This window comes from Pseudophryne corroboree, chromosome 12, assembly GCF_028390025.1.
Source record: "Pseudophryne corroboree isolate aPseCor3 chromosome 12, aPseCor3.hap2, whole genome shotgun sequence".
NCBI classification, from domain to species: domain Eukaryota; kingdom Metazoa; phylum Chordata; class Amphibia; order Anura; family Myobatrachidae; genus Pseudophryne; species Pseudophryne corroboree.
Window position 1 is genome coordinate 46,972,286 of NC_086455.1, and position 20,179 is coordinate 46,992,464.

Below are 20,179 nucleotides of genomic sequence, written 5' to 3' on the forward strand. Positions count from 1 at the left end.
CAACAGTCTCAGAACACGCTTGGCCATGTGATGGCTCAGTGAGTATCTTGGAAATGCTTCCACATGGCTTAAAGTAACCTGGGCTTGTGGATGATTGTTGTATCCTCTGTTGGATTTTGCACTGTGTTTATTATTATTATTATTGCTTTTATTAGAGCGCAACATCAACACTAAAGGACAGCCTTCTGCAGAACTACACACCACAATCTGCTTGACACCAAAAATATAATTTGTATTTACAGGGTTTATTTAAAAATAAAATAAAAAAAAGGCATCTGAAAAATAATAATCTTCCTCCGCATCATCGGCTGTCTCTGGATCATCCTTTTTGAAGAGTTTCCCAATCAATGACTCGTCTGTAGCATCTGTAATGACAGAGAAACATATGTATAAGTTATTACTGATTTAGTCTGACCGAGGAATCTCACCAGAGCCCAGTGGTGTTAGACTTTATCAACATCTGAAAGAATATACAGATGGGTCCTCCGTTATCTTGGCTGTTTCTGCGCCTAGACGGACGTTTAGTCACGCTAAGGCGATAGCTTAGCTTGCTGAGTTTAATCACGGAAAGGCGCGTTAAGGTGATACTAGATACTCAGCATGCATTACACATCTCCACCACTGGGTGGCTAATGCTCCACTAACCCAGTACTTTAGATCGTATAGTGGCGGATTGATCTACAGCTCTGGCAAATGGTCAGTGACGACTGTAATGTTAATAGATGGTGACCAATGGTCAGACGGTGAGAATTTTCAAAATAAATAAACAGTTTATACAAACACAAACGAACATGTTAAAACACTAGTGTATGCAGACGCAAGATTGTGTATGCAGACGCAAGATTGTGTATGCAGACGCAACAAATTGTGTAAAAGGAAGTATGTACAATGCATAAACACCGTGCTTTTGAAATACATGTATGAACGTCCGAGTCCCCTAAGGCATAAACCAACACTAATGGGGAGGGGTCGCTGTTTGCAGTACTTTTACACATGAAATTGTGAATCTCTCATGAAGCGTCGTGGGCTAGCGATGAAGGCTTCCACCTCCCACGCTGAGGGTCCAGGGTTCGAGTCCTAAAGTGCCATTTTTTTTTTTTTTATGTGTTCCCGTGACATTCACTTACATATTATTATTTTTTCTGTGTAAGACATTCAATGGAAGGGTGCACACAGGTTTCATATAAATCAGAGTAAATCTGCAGGAGCGATTCTTTACGCTAAATGCAAATACACAGCGGTAATGAGTATAAATTAGTGTATTCTGACGCAACTAACTGAGCAACACAGTAGTGTAGATCTTCGGCGTTTGTGTATTGCACATGACCTGAACTCCCTCCCTGTCTACTGCATGACCTGTGCAGGTTCCCAGGGGGGAAGGACGATGGGGTAGCGGGAGGCGGTGGAAAATACCATGCTTTCGAAATCAAGTATGAGCATCCGAGTCCCCTAAGGCATAAACCAACACCAATGGGGAGGGGTCCTCCTGCAGCATTGCCAATGATTCATGTAAAACCTGTGTGCAAACAGTATCTCTATTGAATGCAAAGTATAGTAACAGTACAGTATACAGTATTACCAGAGCCGTACCTAACCAACATGATGTCCTAGGCTAGATTTTGGCTGATGCCCCCTTGCACAAATGCTAGTTCCGCCTCTAACCCTGTACCCCTTACCCTGCACCATTACCCATTTTGGTGTTCCTAACCCCTATGTTTTAAATAGGAACAGTGTGCACATTTAGTGCCAGCCCAAAACGGTGCATGTTCTTGCTGGGAAGGGGCATGGTAACACAATAATTCCCCCAGTTGAAATGACACAACACAGTATTGCAACTTCATTCACATTATATCATGCAATAGTGTCTCTTATTCTCGTTACATCACATGGTAGTACCACATTACTCCTCACAGTAGTGCCCCTTATTCACATTACACCACACCACATTGCTCTTTATTCACATTAGACCACGCAGTAGTGCCCTTTCTTTATGTTACGCCAGAAAATATTGTAGTACACCTGATACACATAATGCCGCACATTAGTAATGCATTTCATATTTCTATTTTCATATTTAATTTCATAGAGCCGCAGTCACACACAGAATATAGGCATGCTGCATCTCATTTTATTCAGCAGAAGCTGATTGTGCCCCATTTGGCTAGTTTGCCTATGCCTTGGGCCGGCTCTGTATATTACAATAGAAAAAATAATAGTGCCAGTGAAAAAAAAAACACCTCATGACAGATACTGTACACAAGCTCATGTCTAAATGTACAGTAAGCAGTGATCCCTTGCCATTGGTTTTATATTAAGCCCTAATGGCTAGGGGACTTGGCTGCTGACTTACTGTACTGTTCCGTATCCCTGACTTTAATAGACCACACTGTTGCTTAAACTCCTTGTTTTGTGTCTGTATACTGTACATTATACAGTATTTATTCATTGATCATTCTACGGGACCTCATTGCCCCTGTGTACTGTTCCGGTGTACCGTAATGTGCATAGACCTCGCTTATCCCTATCGCCCCTGTGTATTTTAGCTAGGGGATTGTGACGCTCCTTCAGCATTGCCCTGTGATCTGCAAAATTTATGCCATCTCTCACTCCATATCCGAGCGCTGCCACGTGGTGGGGGTTCACGGTCGGTGGCCATTTTGTCAGTTTGCTATGCGATCGAGTCCGGTGTAACGTAATGTGCATCTAGACCTCGCTTATCCCTATCGCCCCTGTGTATTTTAGCTAGGGGATTGTGACGCTCCTTCAGCATTGCCCCGTGGCCTGCAAAACTTATGCCATCTCTCACTCCATATCCGAGCGCTGCCACGTAGTGGGGGTTCACGGTCGGTGGCCATTTTGTCAGTTTGCTATGCGATCAAGTCCGGTGTAACGTAATGTGCATAGACCTCGCTTATCCCTATCGCCCCTGTATATTTTAGCTAGGGGATTGTGATGCTCCTTCAGCATTGCCCCGTGGCCTGCAATACTTATGCCATCTCTCACTCCATATCCAAGCGCTGCCACGTGGTGGGGGTTCACGGACGGTGGCCATTTTGTCAGTTTGCTATGCGATCGAGTCCGGTGTAACGTAATGTGCATAGACCTCGCTTATCCCTATCGCCCCTGTGTATTTTAGCTAGGGGATTGTGATGCTCCTTCAGCATTGCCCCGTGATCTGCAAAACTTATGCCATCTCTCACTCCATATCCGAGCGATGCCATGTGGTGGGGGTTCACGGTCGGCGGCCATTTTGTCAGTTTGCTACAGTATGCGATCGAGTCCGGTGTACCGTAATGTGCATAGACCTCGCTTATCCCTATCGCCCCTGTGTATTTTAGCTAGGGGATTGTGACGCTCCTTCAGCATTGCCCCGTGATCTGCAAAATCTGTGCGGTTACTTGCTCCATGGGGCATGGAGTCACAGGCGGTAGCCATTTCAATTGAGTCTGCCCTGCTACAGAATTGTATGTGTACTGTATAGTGCATAGAACCTTAACAGTAAAACCGCTCCTGAACTTTTGCCCTAGTTTATGTGAATAAAAAAAATAATAAAGTGTCTGCATTCGTACTTTAGGAATCGACCACGGGACTAAGTATAGGAAGCGGAACACTTCACCACTTTGCCGCAGACAGATGAATAAGTCCATTGGTTTTGATTATGCCGTAATGGCTACGGGATTAGGACGCTAACATACTGTGCAATATTCCTAATATCAATAGGAAACCATGAACTTCTAACACGTCCATTTGCGTCAGTGTACACTACTGGTTTTATTTTGCTTTGTCTGCGGGAGTTGGACGCTTACATATTCCTAAAGTACTGTAAATGGATCATATATGCTGTACTATTTGCGTCTGTACTGTATATACTGTATGAAATAATGTAGCGTAATGAGACGCTGTATTTACTGTATGCAGCGTAATGAGACGCACTAGTAAAGTAGTTCTTACTATGTATTTCAGTATTTTATTTTACGGGAAACCACACGCATGCGCAATGGTGATGGTAACAAGCGACATCTGGTGGATGATCGCAGGTATTACACGTAAAGGTAAAGTCAAACGCTATGTGCGATTAGGCGTGCCTCTCTGTGACTAGGCGCTCCTCCCTGCGACCCGGTACGCTGCATATGCACGATCATGACTAACGCCTCAGTCAGTCAAGATAACGTAACTCTCCTCCATCTGTATATGGAGGAGAGTTACTCAACACCAAGAAGCACATTTGTGTGGTTCAAGCACCTCACACTAGCATATTAAGAGAGGGACACTCTCCTTACTAAAGTTTCCCAGATTGTTTTTGGGGTGTGGTATGAGTGGCCGGGATCCCGGGGGCCAGCATAACGGTGCCGGGATCCCGACCGCCGGCATACCGACAGCTGGGCGAGCACTAATGAGCCCCTTGCGGGCTTGCTGCGCTCGCCATGCTGCGGGCACAATGGCGCACTACGCGCGCCACCCTATTTATTCTCCCTCCAGGGGGGTCATGGACCCCCAAGAGGGAGAATATGTGCCGGCAGTGGTATGCTGGCGGCATAGTGAAGACCACCCTGTTTTTGAAATACTGCTCCCCTAATTTATGAAGCCTTGCAGCTGCTGATGGCTCTTAGCAGTAACTATCGCTGGGGTTCTCTTGCAATAGAGAAGCTAGTTACCGCCGCGGCAGTACATGCGCCATAGGCTATCCACCTGTGTCACTGCCATCTCAGGATACACAAAAGCAAATAGTTTAATATCAAAATCATTTACTTTCAGTTAGAAAAATGAATCTGCTACTAGCAGCCTGAGACCATGCTTCCAGATGGCAGAAAGGAGCCAGCCAGGCCGGTGATGCCGTACACTCCCTGCTTAGTACTGCCGCCGGTCAGTATTGCCACGGAGCTGCACCTTTTTTTTTTTTAATTAGCTGAAAAGGAGGTTGTATTCCTGCAATGTTAAATAGAGCCCTCTGGTGTCTTACAAGTGTGGGGTCAGAAATCCTACCGGAGAGGTGTTCCTTTTACAGCCCAATTACCTGTAACCAATGGCAGCTCAGTGCAGAAGCAGCGCTGGTAATAGACAACACTATTCCCAGTTACTAAGTAGATCCAGATTTATATGTTTAGTTTTTAGCACTAGATTGACTGTGCTTATAGCTGCCCATATTCAGATAATGTCATCCTTATTCACACAGCCCACTGTAAAATGACAGTTCTGATAAAGCGGGCACATTTTCTATTAGATTGTGAGGCTAATGTAGAGAGAATACGCCTTGGTATAACTACGGCCCTCATTCCGAGTCGTTCGCTCGGTAATTTTCTTCGCATCGCAGCGTTTTTCTGCTTAGTACGCATGCGCAATGTTCGCACTGCGACTGCGCCAAGTAATTTTGCTATGAAGATAGTTTTTTTACTCACGGCTTTTTCTTCGCTCCGGCGAACGTAATGTGATTGACAGGAAATGGGTGTTACTGGGCGGAAACACGGCGTTTTATGGGCGTGTGGATGAAAACGCTACCGTTTCCGGAAAAAACGCAGGAGTGGCTGGAGAAACGGGGGAGTGTCTGGGCGAACGCTGGGTGTGTTTGTGACGTCAAACCAGGAACGACAAGCACTGAACTGATCGCAGATGCCGAGTAAGTCTGAAGCTACTCTGAAACTGCTAAGTAGTTTGTAATCGCAATATTGCGAATACATCGTTCGCAATTTTAAGAAGCTAAGATTCACTCCCAGTAGGCGGCGGCTTAGCGTGTGTAACTCTGCTAAAATCGCCTTGCGAGCGAACAACTCGGAATGAGGGCCTACATACTTTCATGGAAGAAAAGGGGATAGTGGGTTTACTGGTGAATAACCATGGAGGGTCGCCGGACTTGCTAGCAGCTAGACACAACACAAATAAGCGGAGACTCCACAGCTACATCCCTGACCCCTACCTCACTTTAGTTATAAGGGCTGCAGCACATATAATATTAGGTTGATATCCAAAGTACAGTCTATAAAGGATTGGGCACTGTGGGGGGAAGCTCTCAATGGCCTAAAATAGCAGCTCCTTGGGTAGGATATAAGGGATTTGACAACTTTCATTACCCAGCAGAAGAGGTCACTGACTGAACGTAATAATCTCACAAGTCAGGTCATTCTACAGGCAGTAACCGCACCATAGCTGTACAAAGGGTCTACTACGATATCCCGGCTGTCGGGATCCCAGCGCCCAGTATACCAGCGTCAGGATCCCGACTGCTGGAATGCCGGCAGTGGGGCGAGTGCAAAATAGCCCCTTGCGGACTCGCTGTGCTCGCCTAGCTGCGGGCATGGTGGTGCGCTATGCGCGCCACACTATTCATTCTCCCTCCAGAGCTGTCATGGACACCCCAAGTGGGAAAATAGTTGTCGGTATCCCGGCGCCGGTATGCTGAGCGCCGGGATCCCGACAGCTGGGATACTGAATGCTTCCCCTGTACAAACTAGCATGGAGTACCACCTCTTTCCAGTCTATGCAGGCTAGATTAATATTGCACAATGTCCTCGCTTGATAGCAAAGTCCCTTGGAATAGTTCAGATGGTTATTAGTTGTTAGCCAAAAGGAAACATAGTTTAATTTTTCATGAAGATTTATATAATTTGATATGGTATCGTCCACATATATCACACTGTAGCAGTACGGATCCAGCTGAATGAAGTATCCTTTGGAAAAAAGGAATCCTTAATACACAGTCTCTATGATAGAGTTACCTGGGTCCCACGGCACTGGTGCTTCACCTCTGTAATACTCCTACTGGACCTGCCAGCGTGTTACAACAATGGAGGAGGGTGATTTTACCCGTTGTGCTCCGTGGTCCCGTTCTCTTCGCTGACGTCAGTGCTGTGTGTAGATGATGTGGGTATTGTGCTCAGCGGCACTCCACAATACCCACATCATCTACACACAGCACTGACGTCAGCGAAGAGAACGGGACCACGGAGCACAACGGGTAAAATCACCCTCCTCCATTGTTGTAACACGCTGGCAGGTCCAGTAGGAGTATTACAGAGGTGAAGCACCAGTGCCGTGGGACCCAGGTAACTCTATCATAGAGACTGTGTATTAAGGATTCCTTTTTTCCAAAGGATACTTCATTCAGCTGGATCCGTACTGCTACAGTGTGATATATGTGGACGATACCATATCAAATTATATAAATCTTCATGAAAAATGAAACTATGTTTCCTTTTGGCTAACAACTAATAACCATCTGAACTATTCCAAGGGACTTTGCTATCAAGCGAGGACATTGTGCAATATTAATCTAGCCTGCACAGGTTTTACAAATGTTTCAAGTCAATTAGATCAAATTATCATTGATACATATCTTTTTCTGGTATTCCATCTCAGTACTAGTTTTTAACATTGGTGTTATTAATACTGCTTTATTTATTGTTATCTATTTTTCATTTTTCTTTTTTCCTTTTTACTTTTTCATTTTTGTTTTTTCATGTTATCAATTAAAAGTCTATTGATTATTTATACCGCTAATGAGTATTAATTATATGATTAAAGTAAGTTTTATTTTCTAGTAATCCCAGCAGCGCTCCCACTCTGTTTGTTTTTTTGTTTCTATCATAATCACGGGGGTCGCAAAACATCCCTTATTGTGGGCAGCAGCAGCAGTATTACTATTAAAATACTTCTGAAAAGGTATTGTAAAATAGGAATTTCTCCACCGGTGAATCAGCGCAACACCTATTTTCTAATACTTTCTTTCCAGTCTAGCCATTTTGTTCTCCCCTGTAAAGCTTCATAGTTTTGTTGTTACCCCTAAATTGTATTAGTGACTAGCCAACTGAGTGATTACAGGTAAAGAGCAACATCTGCCATATTCTGTCCCTATCTGCAGCTCATGTGTATTATGGACACAGGTCGTGGCAGTTATTTTACTTCTGATTCTGGGGGTAATTCCAAGGGGTGAGGTTCATCAAATCGACAGTGTCTAGGTCGACCATGTTTAGGTCGACCACTATAGGTCGACAGTCACTAGGTCGACATGGATGGAAGGTCGACAGGGTTTCTAGGTCGACAGGTCTAAAGGTCGACATGAGGATTTTATTTTGGTGTAGTTTTCTTCAGAGAGTGACCGGGATCCCAAATTAGTGCACCGCGTCCCCTCGCATGGCTTGCTTCGCTCGCCATGCTTCGGGCATGGTGCCTTCGCTCCGCTACCGTTCCAATCGTAGTCCACGTGGATCGTTAAGTATGAAAAAATTCAAAAAAAAGAAAAAAAATGTGAAAAACTCATGTCGACCTTTAGACCTGTCGCTTCTATAGGAAAGCTGCGGCTGCAAATGGATCGCAGCCTCCCTCGGCATAGTGCATTGCGGGAGCAACCGCTGCAAGGAAGAAGCAGGACACATCTGTAATAAAGGCACAGGGCTTCGCACATACGTTGCGTTGTTTTACAACACATAAAAACTTCCTAAACTGATATTTTGAAAACCTATAAAATCATAAAACATGGACTGAAAAAAAACCTAATTTTTAGTTTTTTAGATCCTAAAAATCCTGGGCCTATTAATTAGTAAATCAAAAACACAACTTTGGAGGGAAGATATTGTATAGTGACCATCATCAATAAAAAGACAGAAGGCAACAAGCCAAACGCAGAATAAAACATCTGATCTAACCAAGGTGGGCAATATAGCCCTGTATCGACCAACAATCTACAGAAGAGAAGGATTGGGTTATCCAAAGCATTCCCAAGGCCAAAAAGGGTGGGAACAAGGGCCCTCATTCCGAGTTGTTCGCTCGCAAGCTGCTTTTAGCAGCATTGCACACGCTAAGCCGCCGCCTACTGGGAGTGAATCTTAGCTTAGCAAAATTGCGAACGAAAGATTCTCAAAATTGCGAATAGAAATTTCTTTGCAGTTTCTGAGTAGCTCGGGACTTACTCTGCCACTGCGATCAGTTCAGTCAGTTTCGTTCCTGGTTTGACGTCACAAACACACCCAGCGTTCGCCCAGACACTCCTCCGTTTCTCCAGCCACTCCCGCGTTTTTCCCAGAAACGGTAGCGTTTTTTCACACACTCCCATAAAACGGCCAGTTTCCGCCCAGAAACACCCACTTCCTGTCAATCACATTACGATCACCAGAACGAAGAAAAAACCTCGTAATGCCGTGAGTAAAATACCAAACTTCTTAGCAAATTTAATTGGCGCAGCCGCAGTGCGAACATTGCGCATGCGCAATTAGCGGAAAATCGCTGCGATGCGAAGAAAATTACCGAGCGAACAACTGGGAATGACAACCAAGGAACGATGGAGACCAGCAGCCACTATGGTCAGAAGACACAGAAGCCTGCAACACCTTGTGCCAAAATCTAATGCCTACTGACGCCCCATGTGTATTCAAAGCTGAACAGTTGGAACCCAGCAAAAAGTTTTTAACTTCAGTGACTATAGCTAATCACCTTTCCAAACCAGTGTCTAACCCCTGCTGTAATAACAGAAGAAGCCAAGCTAATTTGAACATAGAAGTCAATTGTTTCTGTTCACACAAAACAACAGGCTAAAGTTTTGGGCTGTATTAGGCTCTCACTTTTGTTAGTCTGGATAACAAAGTCTAAGAAGTCTTTTGCTTTCAGGAACGTGGCCCCAACAGCCAACCTATTAAAGCCAAATGAAAAAAATCTTGGTGCTAAAAAGGAGCTTGAGAGAAAAGATTAAGGTAAGAAGTAGAGGAGAAACATTCAGCATCTATGGAAAACTGGAATACCAGGCCCTCCTGGACCAATATAGCACCATGAGAAAAATAATGTGGCCTTTTCTTGCCCTATCCTATTCAGAACTCATGGCAACATTGCTGGAGGTGGGAAGATGTACTGTAAATGAGATCGAAATTCCAGCTGGCCACCATGGCATCAGTTATAAGAGCTGCTGGGTCCTTCATCCTGGAGCAATCATTTGGAACTTTGTGGGGTTTGCCGAGACTCCACTATGTCAACATCTGGTATTCCCCGTTGATCAAGACGTAGCTGAAATGCTTCTGAATGAAGACAAATTTCTCCTGGGTAAATTTACTAATATGGGAGTTCTCTTTAAGATGGGATGTTTCTCATAGCAACCAATCAGATTCCAGGTATTATGTACTAGAAAGTGTGAGATAAATGAGAAGTAGAATCTGATTGGTTGCTATGGGCAACATCCCATCTTAAATAGAACTCCCACCTTAGTAAATGTACCCCCTTGTTTGCACAGGATATCTGCCTCTCAATTCTCAATGCCTGTTGTAAATACTGCCAATTCATGTTCCTAGAGGTCTCCCTCATTGCTAATGAGCTTTGAGTGCCTCCTTCACCAAATTTCCAAAAAGTAGATCGAGTTTGAGCCATAGCTAATGCCTGGATTATTATCCTGAGTACAAGACATTGATAGAAAGGGTCTATTCTTGAGGAGACCACCTTCTCTGAATGGTCGACTGCAGTGTGCCTGGCCCCCAGCCCCTGTTAGGATAGTCTCTCCAGAGATTCATTATTGCTATATGAGCTTAAGCTTTTGCTTCTGCTGAATGTCTGCTTTTGCTGGTCCCAACAGATCATGGGGCTCTTTGCAATGATCCAGATATGACTGCTGTACATCTAGACGACTCTTTGAGGATGGTTTATCTGCTTCCAAAGCTCTCTCATTGGTATAGTTCTGTATTGATGGGCTACATCCTACTGTGGCCACCAAAGTCCACTTTCTATAGACCTCTTACCTTTCTTAGACCCGTGCGTCTGGGGAGAAATATAGGACATTTAGGCACATTAATTGATTGCCATTTTACTGCTTTACTACTGTGCCCAACCTGTGCTTCCACAACAGTAAGGGGGTGACAATGGCATTGGGGTCTTCCCTGTCTAATGGATTATATAGTCTTATAGATAAAAATCTGTCCTAACCACCTCTATCTTAGAGAACTTCTGGACCCAGTTTAAACTGGATCTGAAAATGCCTGGCATATCAGATGATCTTAGATCTTGTCTACAAGGACACTACCAATGCTGACAATAAAACAGGCTCAATTAAAGAAAATAAGAGGAGGATAGAATCACTTCAGTATGTTACCAAGAGAAAGTTTTGCCTCTGTTTGGGGTGCATTAAAGGGCGGATTATGGGAGCAGAACCCCATCAATTACACAAGTTTATAACAAGTAGCAGTCATTTCTGGATCTTGCTTCAGATGGAGATACAACATACCAGGAGTAAATCTAGAGAAACAAGCAACCAGGTCTCAACATACAGTCACACTGCACCAACCATTACACTAAACACAGAGGAACAACATCCCGGTGGATGTGTCCCTTCAGGGAAGACTGATGTTGGGGACATTTGTTTGATCTAAAGAATTGGGGACAATGTCGTTAAAGAAAGAAAGAGTGCAAGAGACTCTTTTCAAAATAGTCCATGAAGTATGCATTTCCCAGGCTCAATGTAAGCATATGGTGTCTGAAGAATCAGGGCAATGCCCTAAATGCCATTATACTAACGCTCCCTCCGGCTGTCCTTAGACCCGTTGGCAATGTTGTGTGCTAACTTTGACAACTGGGACCTTGGTATTCATAAGAAAGCCATTTTACCCCTGCTGACAACTAGTACAGATAGTTGCAAAAAAGGTTATTATGCAAAATTGGAATGTGAAAACTCCCCCCTTTCTGGGCACTGTGAGAACTTTCCTATTGCAATTAATGTATTTCGACAGGCAATCCACTTTGCCCAATATTGAACGAGGGGTCCAAAAATGTTATAGGAAGTGGGATCTATTTATTGCCTTCTTGGATTCCTCTTCATAGGCTAAGATTTTCAAATTGTTTGAAACTACCACATGGTACATGTACCGACAATTAGACATCACTATGTAATGTACTGAGATAATTGTCTTTGTATACCAAGCGTGCATTATTTTCTAGGAGGAGAAAAAACGTTTTCTATTGTATCTCTAGTCCTGTATGGCTAGATAACCATTACCTCAGAGACAACCCGAAGTAGTGAGTTGGCAGCCTCTCCGCCCCACTACCATATACAGTAAGTTACCCTATCCCTCTTTCCCTATCTCTTCCCTCTCCCAATGTTATTATTTGTGTTATACAGTATTATTCTGTTTATATGATTGTAATCCCTGTTTGTGGGTCTATATGTACCTTTGGGAGTATACTCTTCAGCATTGGTGTTGCACATTTTTCTGTATAACCTTGTCCTTTTTGCTTCTGGGTATTGAACTCTGGGGAATGCAGCCCATGCTTGGGTATGTATTCGCCCTATTTTTTTGTAATTGTACTGAATCTTATTTTTGAAAATAATAAAAATTGTTTAAAAAAAAAAAGAAAGAACGAGTGCAGGTTCATTCTCCAGACTTATTTCAGCAATTCAGAGCACTGATTTTATTTATTTTTTTTATCAATGTAACACGTTTCACATAATGTGGCGTCTTTATGGGTGACTTTTTTGGTTTAAATGCGTCTTATTTGCATCACTAAGTGACTAAGACGCACAAGCAGCTTATGCTGATTAAAATGATATGCGGCATGCCTCTATTCTGTGTGTGACTGCAGCTGTATCTGCATACAGAAATGCTACGTTAGTGTTTTTCTAGAAATCACTGTAACGCAGCATTTCATATGCAGCCCCAGACGCACACAGAATAGAGGCATGCTGCGTATCATTTGAATCAGCATATGCTGCTTGTGCGTCCAGTCACTTAGTGATGCACATAAGACGCATTTTTCGGCAAAAAAAGACCCCAATGTTAGCAGAGCTGCCCAGGAGGTGCCGTCTGACTCACGTCAGGCATCTCATGCTGCATGGTGTATTGAGGCAAAATGTATGAGGACACGTCTGTAGCTGCTCTCACTTATCTAACACTCGTTAACACTTTACTTGCTCTCACTAGTGTGATGTCTTGGGGTGGGTCAGTTGGGCTTGCTTGGTCCCACGTCCTAGACTTGAACCTTTAGAATGTTAGGGACTTACCCAATGAGGTTACTTGGACCCGGTGGGTAAGCCCATACCTTTGGGCAAAATTAGGCAAAGAGCTTCTCAATTAATTGCAAAATGTATTACAATTCTGATTAGTAATATTTGGAGAGTGCACCTGCACTCTGTGTGTGGCATTAAAAGTCTCAGCAGGGTACTACCTTTCCAAGAAGATGCCATGATCAGGTCACTTACTAACCACAGCCCCTTAACTAAGAAGAAGTGCTGTGTAGGCTGTCATAACCTTAGTGGACATCCTGGGCGGTGACTTTAGGCCAAATCAAAAGACCAAAAATCAGACGCAGTTTTTCCCAATGGCATACAAATGAACCCATCACGTCCTTGCCATACACAGATGTGGAGATAAGAACTCTGATTATCAATGGATGCCATAAAGTTCCCCCATTGCACTGCATTGATCGCAAACAATAGGGAATTACAAACTTTTTTGTCTAATAAAATAATAATAATAATAATAGGATCTTGATGTCCAATTGAGGCTGAAAAGATCAAGTTTGAGTTGAAACCATAGCACCATGGTCAAGACAGTACTGGGGCAATTACTTGGGACTCCAGAGGTGACCACAAGGATGAGTAGTTTGCATGGGTTGGGTCTCTCTGTAGCAGAAATAAAGAAACGAAAGCAATGGCTCTAAACTAAAGCAGTTATTCCTTGGAAAAGTTGGTGAAAGCCCCTCTGATTTCTAGGAGGTATCCCACACATCCTCAACTTATTGTATGCAGACAACCTACAACAGAAGTAGTCAATAGACCACACTTGGCTGACCAAAATGTATATATTTTTCTGTGTGCCTCGTTAGTGCAACAGTATTTTGAGGTATCCTCTGAGGGGTTGTTTCTGGAAGGGGACACAAAACAACAACAACAAAAAAAGACGAAGACGTATGCATTGGTGATTCTCCTCTGGCTGGAATCTTGTGGCGGTAATCACATAATAGATATAAAAGACACAAGCATAAAAAGAAACAATGTGTAGTATGTGCGTTCCACCAGATCCAATGCATAAGTTGAAAGCAATAGATCCCTAGGTGTATGTAACAGCGTACCCAACTCACAGAATAAATTACGGAAATAAACACATCAAGGTATCTTTAAGCTTGAATCGAAAATAGGGGTCAAAAGGAAGAAAGCCGGTGTACTCAACTCACACTAAGAGGTGTTAGTATGGATACGTAATGGTTTCTCTGTGTTATATGAGATGCAGACATGGGCATTGCCCAAGGCTCACAATATGGTAATGATCTGTATTCCGAGATACCTACAGCATGCGGACCTAACTTCGTACTCCAACTCACACTATGGGGGAATTCAAATGTTACTGCCCCCGATCTCCCATCTAAAGTGACGGGAGATCACAAAAGTGACGGGAGATCAGAGGGGGCGATATTTATTTGATGCCCCCCCCCTTGCACTAATCGTGGCCATTAGCGTCGGGTTTAGCCTCGTAAAGTGTCTCAATCCGACTAAACTACTAGGCGCGATCTGGAAAAGTGCCGTTCAGGAGCCCAAATGGAGCGCTTTTCACACATTTCAGCTCGTCATCCCCAGCGGGTGCGAGATGAAATGTAAACGCCGGCAGCCGATCACGCCCGTATAGAGCTATATTTTATTATCTCCGTTGGGCGCCATCTAGTGGCATCAATCTTATCAAGGTATCTTTGTGATGTAATTGTTCCTCCACTCACAAACCCCTCTCCGTTCAGTGCAGATAGTAGACCAAAAAATTTAAATCCACAAAAAAGTTTAATAAAACCCACAAACAAGTCCAATACACCATATTAAAAAAGGTGGTACATTCTGAACATGGAAAGATGTCACAAATCGTGCTCAGAGTTCGTTGTGGTCACCAAAAAATATACAGTAGGTGGGTAGATAAGAACATTAAAAAAACAGTGTACATTTATGGCTGGCGTAACTTGACAGCCAGCAGAGGGCACCATGAGCAACAGAAAAGCCCCAGCAGGAAAGGACGATCCCGGCCGGCCCATCCACCTTGACCCTGGTCCACCCTGTACTGAAGGAAACATTGCAGACTCACAGCCTCCGCCTTTCCTACACGAAGCCCAACAAAGACGCACAATGGGCTGCTGCTTCTCTCCTGTGATAGGCTTCAGCCCGCATTCTCCCCTCCTCCGTGTTGTCTATCTCCTAATCGGCCAGACATTAAAAAAAAAAAAAAATTCCGGTGAGAACAGCATTCCCTGCCCAAGGTCTACAACTCCCACACTAAATGTACCAAGTTTCCACAGAAAAGGAATGCAATCAGACTCACGGTATCTCCAGGAGAGCCATAAGGCATTGGTGATATATAAAGAACCATGAGGGACTAAGTTGTAGAGCAGTGGTGGCCAACCTGTGGCTCTTGAGCCACATGTGGTTCTTTCTTTATTGAAATGTGGCTCCCGAAACTCAAGGTCCACAATAGATCTGGAAACCGCTGCACTCCAGCCAGACACGCAACAGCTCTATGGGGACTGACAACTGAGGGAGCCAGATACTAGAGTTGAGACACCCACCGGCAAACAGTGGACAAATAAGGCGCTGCTGCAATGGCAAGAGTTGGGGGACTGTAGTGACACATGAGACTGGGCTGGAGTGACACAAGGGGGAGCTGACTGGAGTGACACAGGAGTGTCCTGGCAGGAGTGAAACATGAGGGAGTTGGCTGGAGTTGGCAGGAGGGTGCTGGCAGGAGTGACACATGGGGGAGCTGACTTGAGTGACATAGGAGGGTGCTGGCTGGAGTGACACAGAAGGGATGCACAAAATGGTAAGCTGCTCAATCAGATAGTGATGTCACTCAGGTGCTAAAAGGGAGGGGTAATTCTGTGTAGGAAAAAACAATGTGTTCCCTAATGCACACCGAGTGAAAATATTACTACATAATAGTCAGATAATACGGAGATCTTAGTTGCGTATATCTGCAGATATAGGGTTAAGCCCCCAGGCCGATCGACAAGGCTTCTCCATCACTGGGGGTCCCTAATACTAGGTATGGGTTCGGGGTGCAGGACCCCATAACGTCGGCACAGGTCGGCTACCCCAGGTCAGCACACAAGTGAGAATTAATAAGGGTTAATAAGAAGCACAGAAGTGCTATGTAAGTGGTGTGATTAAAATGATACAAAAATATATACAAAGTGATAGGGAAAATCATAAGTGTTAATAAAGTGTTAGGGTGTGCCGACCTGTAGCAGCCCAGCCATTGACGCTGTTGTGATAAGCGGTGGCCCCTGTGTCGGTATGGCTGGGCTGCTTCAGGTCGGCACACCCTAACACTTTATTAACACTTATGATTTTCCCTATCACTTTGTATATATTTTTGTATCATGTTAATTGCCGGGTTGGTGAGCGCTGTCTGCAGGGGGCTGTAGCACGGGTCGCAGCCGTGTCAGACGACACGGCTGCGACCCGTGCTACGCTAGTGGAAAAGGGGTATAAGTAACTATTCTCTAAGTACCACTCTATAATCTATCAGCCATCTGGTAAGAACAGGCAGAATATCGAGGTTACACCACAACTGATAATGTGATATAGAGCAATGTGTCTATTTTGGCACAAAAGCAATTTTTGACATCGGGAGCAAAGCAAACAAAAAAATAATCAAGTAACTGTGCATGTGGGCAAAACATGTTGCACTGCAAGGGGTACAAAAACATTTATCACTGCATGCATGTTAAATACTGTCTTCTTTTACATGTAGCCCACACATACTGCCAAGCTTTATACTTACACAGCAGTGGGAGCCAGAAAGCACAGCTCTCCTCTCCACTCTCCCCCACCCCTCCCTCTCCGCTCATCCCGCCTGCATATGTGAAACGCTGCAGCACTGCCGGGGGGGATTCAAAGGCACCAGGCACTAGGAACCAGCAGCTTGCTGGGACCTTCCACCAGCCATTAACTCAAGCCAGCCGGTACAACAGCATAGGACCCCGCACAGCCCGGAAACACACTGTGGTGGTGGCCAGCCAGGTCAGTGGCTAATGGGGTTAGGGAAAAAAAAAAATATAGGGGTGCTGTCTAACTCGATTTAGATGGAGGAGGGGAAGTGGGGTGGACGTGCATTGTCACCCTGTGTACTGTTTGTCCCTCTGTCACCCCATGTATACTTGCCACTGTAAACCAGTGAAAGTCCCTCTGTCACCATGTGCATATTTATTACCAGTTATTTATATAGAGCACACATATTCTGCAACGCTTTATAGAGAATATTTGTCCATTCACATCACCCATGCAAGCATGGATAGAATATAACATCTCTTAGGGCCATAGTGGGAATTGAACCCATGAGCTCAGTGCTGTGAGGCAATAATGCTAACCATTACACCATCTGTATATGTGCCAATGTCACCCCATGTATGTACCTCTGCCACACCCCTTCTGCAAATTTGCCCCTTCTGGTACAAAGTACCACTAACCTTCCACCCCTTCCCCTATCAAGGTACCTGTTGTCATTTTTTCTGGATCCGCCTGTTTTTTTTCGGGTGGCATAATGTGTATGGGGCACTACTACTGTAGGCATTATGTGTATAAGTGGCACTACTATGGGCATTATGTAAGCAGCACTACTAGTGTAGGTACTATGTGTGTAAATGGCACTACTACTGGGGGCATTGTGTATATTGGACACTAATACTGTGAACATCATGTGTATATGAGGCACTGCTACTGTGGGTATTGTGTATAAGGGGCACTACTGTGTGGCATAATGTTTATAAAGGGTTACTACTGGGTTGCGTAATGTGAATAAGGGGCACTGCTATGTGGTGTAATATGAATCATGGGCACTATGTGCGGTGTACTGTAAATAAGATTGTGCAACTTTGTGGAAGAATTTGAAATGGGGGTCCTGTTGTGTAGCCAAGCACCTACCTTGTGAGTCCACACCCCTTTTTTTGATGCGCGCACTGTGCCCATCTAAGGTATAGGAGGGCACAGATTTATAATCTGAAGGGGGGGGGGTGCAATTAAACACCCTAGCTCTGGCCCTGCTTGCAGTACAACACGATGCTGCTCTTACTATATAATTTTCTCTATTGGGGAGAAGAAAGCTGTACTTTATCCCAAACCAACAAAAATGGTGGTGGTGGACAAGATGGTGGTGGCAGGAGGGGAGGGGGATTTTCAGGTAGTGCATAAACATAAATCAATATATTTAGTCAGAGCTGCCGGATGGCATGTACAAGCCAATGAATGAAATTAAATGGAGGATGTAGTCTATAAAAGTGACATCTTACAGCAAAGGGATGTAACTGCACAGATCAGTGAAGTATAAAAGCTGAGGACATATAGGCCAAGGTCCATGGTATCATAATGAACATTGGTCATAGGAGCACCTTCATACCTACAGTATGTGATCTGACATCTGATATACTTTAACATGGAACAGTTCCATGTCTAAAAAGAGATGTAGGCTGGGCAAATTCATATGGACAGGCAGAACAATGCAAACCCCACCACATGGACTTGTACCAGAGCCACTATAATTACCTGTAGCTCCATCATGTGACTTTGAGGGATCCCCATGACCCGAAAACAGGATTCTATCTGCTGTGCCACCAGTGGCTTGGTAGGGGCCATAAAGACAACTCTTCCAGATGGTCACCACTAAGTTATACATAACCACAGCAGCGATAAACGTCTTGCCCTAGTCCATGGGCAGACAGACCAAAGTGTTGTGCCACAGGGCATGCTGAGCTGGTACCCCCGCACTGGGTAGTTGGTGGGGTAAATCCATATGTTGCCAGCAGACAGATCAAAGCCTGGTAAATTCTGGTCATGAGTGGCCTCAGGGGGAGGGCAGGCAGGGAAGGTCACTGCAGCTGCCCGGGGGCACAGGCAGGCCTTGGGTATGGTGACTATCAGGGTAACAGACAGATGGAAGGTTCTCCTAGCCTCATAGACAGCCACGAGCATGACATCATCATCCTACTACACCACATGCTGGGGGGCTTCTGGGTGCAGGACTGGGGGTTGGGGTGGGGGCTGAGGGGGAAGGGGGACTCGGGGGTCCTGGCACCTGTAACCTCTCCCTTTTCTTGCAGTCCTCCTTTGCTCTCCTAGGCTCAGGGACCACACCACCACCCCTTGTCTGGAACAGGGTCCTCTGCTGCCCGTTCATACCCCAGGAGGCCACTTGGGTCCATGGTTAGTTCGAAAACCAAGTTGGAGAAGGGACATCTAAAGTCACCAGTGGGAGGAGCCACATCACGAGGGGAGGAGCCATGCACGAACAGGGTACCCAAAATGCTTGCTCGTCACGCTTCGGGTTCGGTGGCTCGCTCAGCTTCGCTCGCCACCGGGTTCCTAAAGGGAGTAGTTGGTGGCGTGGATAGTAGACATGCTATCCCGCTGGGCTAGCTCCTCCCCCTGTTGTCGTGGTTCCCCCTCCTGACGTTAGCATATCTCCCAACATGACCCTCTCCAGGAGGGAGAAAATGCTCTGCTCCTGGACTTCCCTTTTAATTGATAGCCATCACCTGTGCTGAAACACCTTTCTTATCCATTAACTAGTTCAACTTAGGTGCCAGCAATCATACATTAAGAGAAAAGTCCAGAAGCAGAGCATGGTGCCCCTCTTGGAGAGGATCATGTTGGGAGGGGTGTAGCATGATTTGCCGGCGGTCGGGGTGCCGGCGACCAGCATACCGGCGCCGGCATACCGACCGCCGGCATACCGACAGCTGAGCGAGCGCAAATGAACCCCTTTGCGGGCACGGTGGCGCGCCATGCTATCTATTCTCCCTCCAGGAGGGTCGTGGACCCCCAAGAGGGAGAAAAGATGTCGGTATGTCGGCGGTTGGGATTCCGGCGCCGGTATGGTGGTTGCCGGGAGGCCGGCCGCCGACAACCTGAAGACCACCCGTTGGGAGGTATGCGTTAGAGTTTCTTTCTCCAACTTGATTCTAGTATTTCAGACCCTCCAACACGACCCACCCCACTAGGTAACAAATGCTCGGTTTCTGGACTTCCCTCTTAATTTATGATTTCCATCACCTGTGTTAAACTAGTTAAATGATAAGAAAGCTGTTTCTTCACAGGTGATGGCAATAATAGATTAAGAGGGAAGTCCAGAAACAGAGCATTTTGTACCTAGTGGGGCGGGTCATGTTGGAGGGTATGGTATTTACCTTGGGTCCATACATCCCTGGCATACACATACGTAGTTACCCTTTGTGGAGAGGACCTTTCCCATAA

General features: G+C 45.1%; 1 long non-coding RNA gene across 1 annotated transcript; it reads right to left on the reverse strand.

Moving 5' to 3' along the window:
- Positions 1-224: 224 nt before the first annotated feature.
- On the reverse strand, positions 225-19,921 carry LOC134980578 (uncharacterized). The gene is made up of 2 exons (XR_010190439.1): positions 18,473-19,921; positions 225-365 (listed from the first exon to the last, which is right to left on the reverse strand). It is a non-coding gene; the product is annotated as an uncharacterized LOC134980578 (long non-coding RNA).
- Positions 19,922-20,179: the final 258 nt, after the last annotated feature.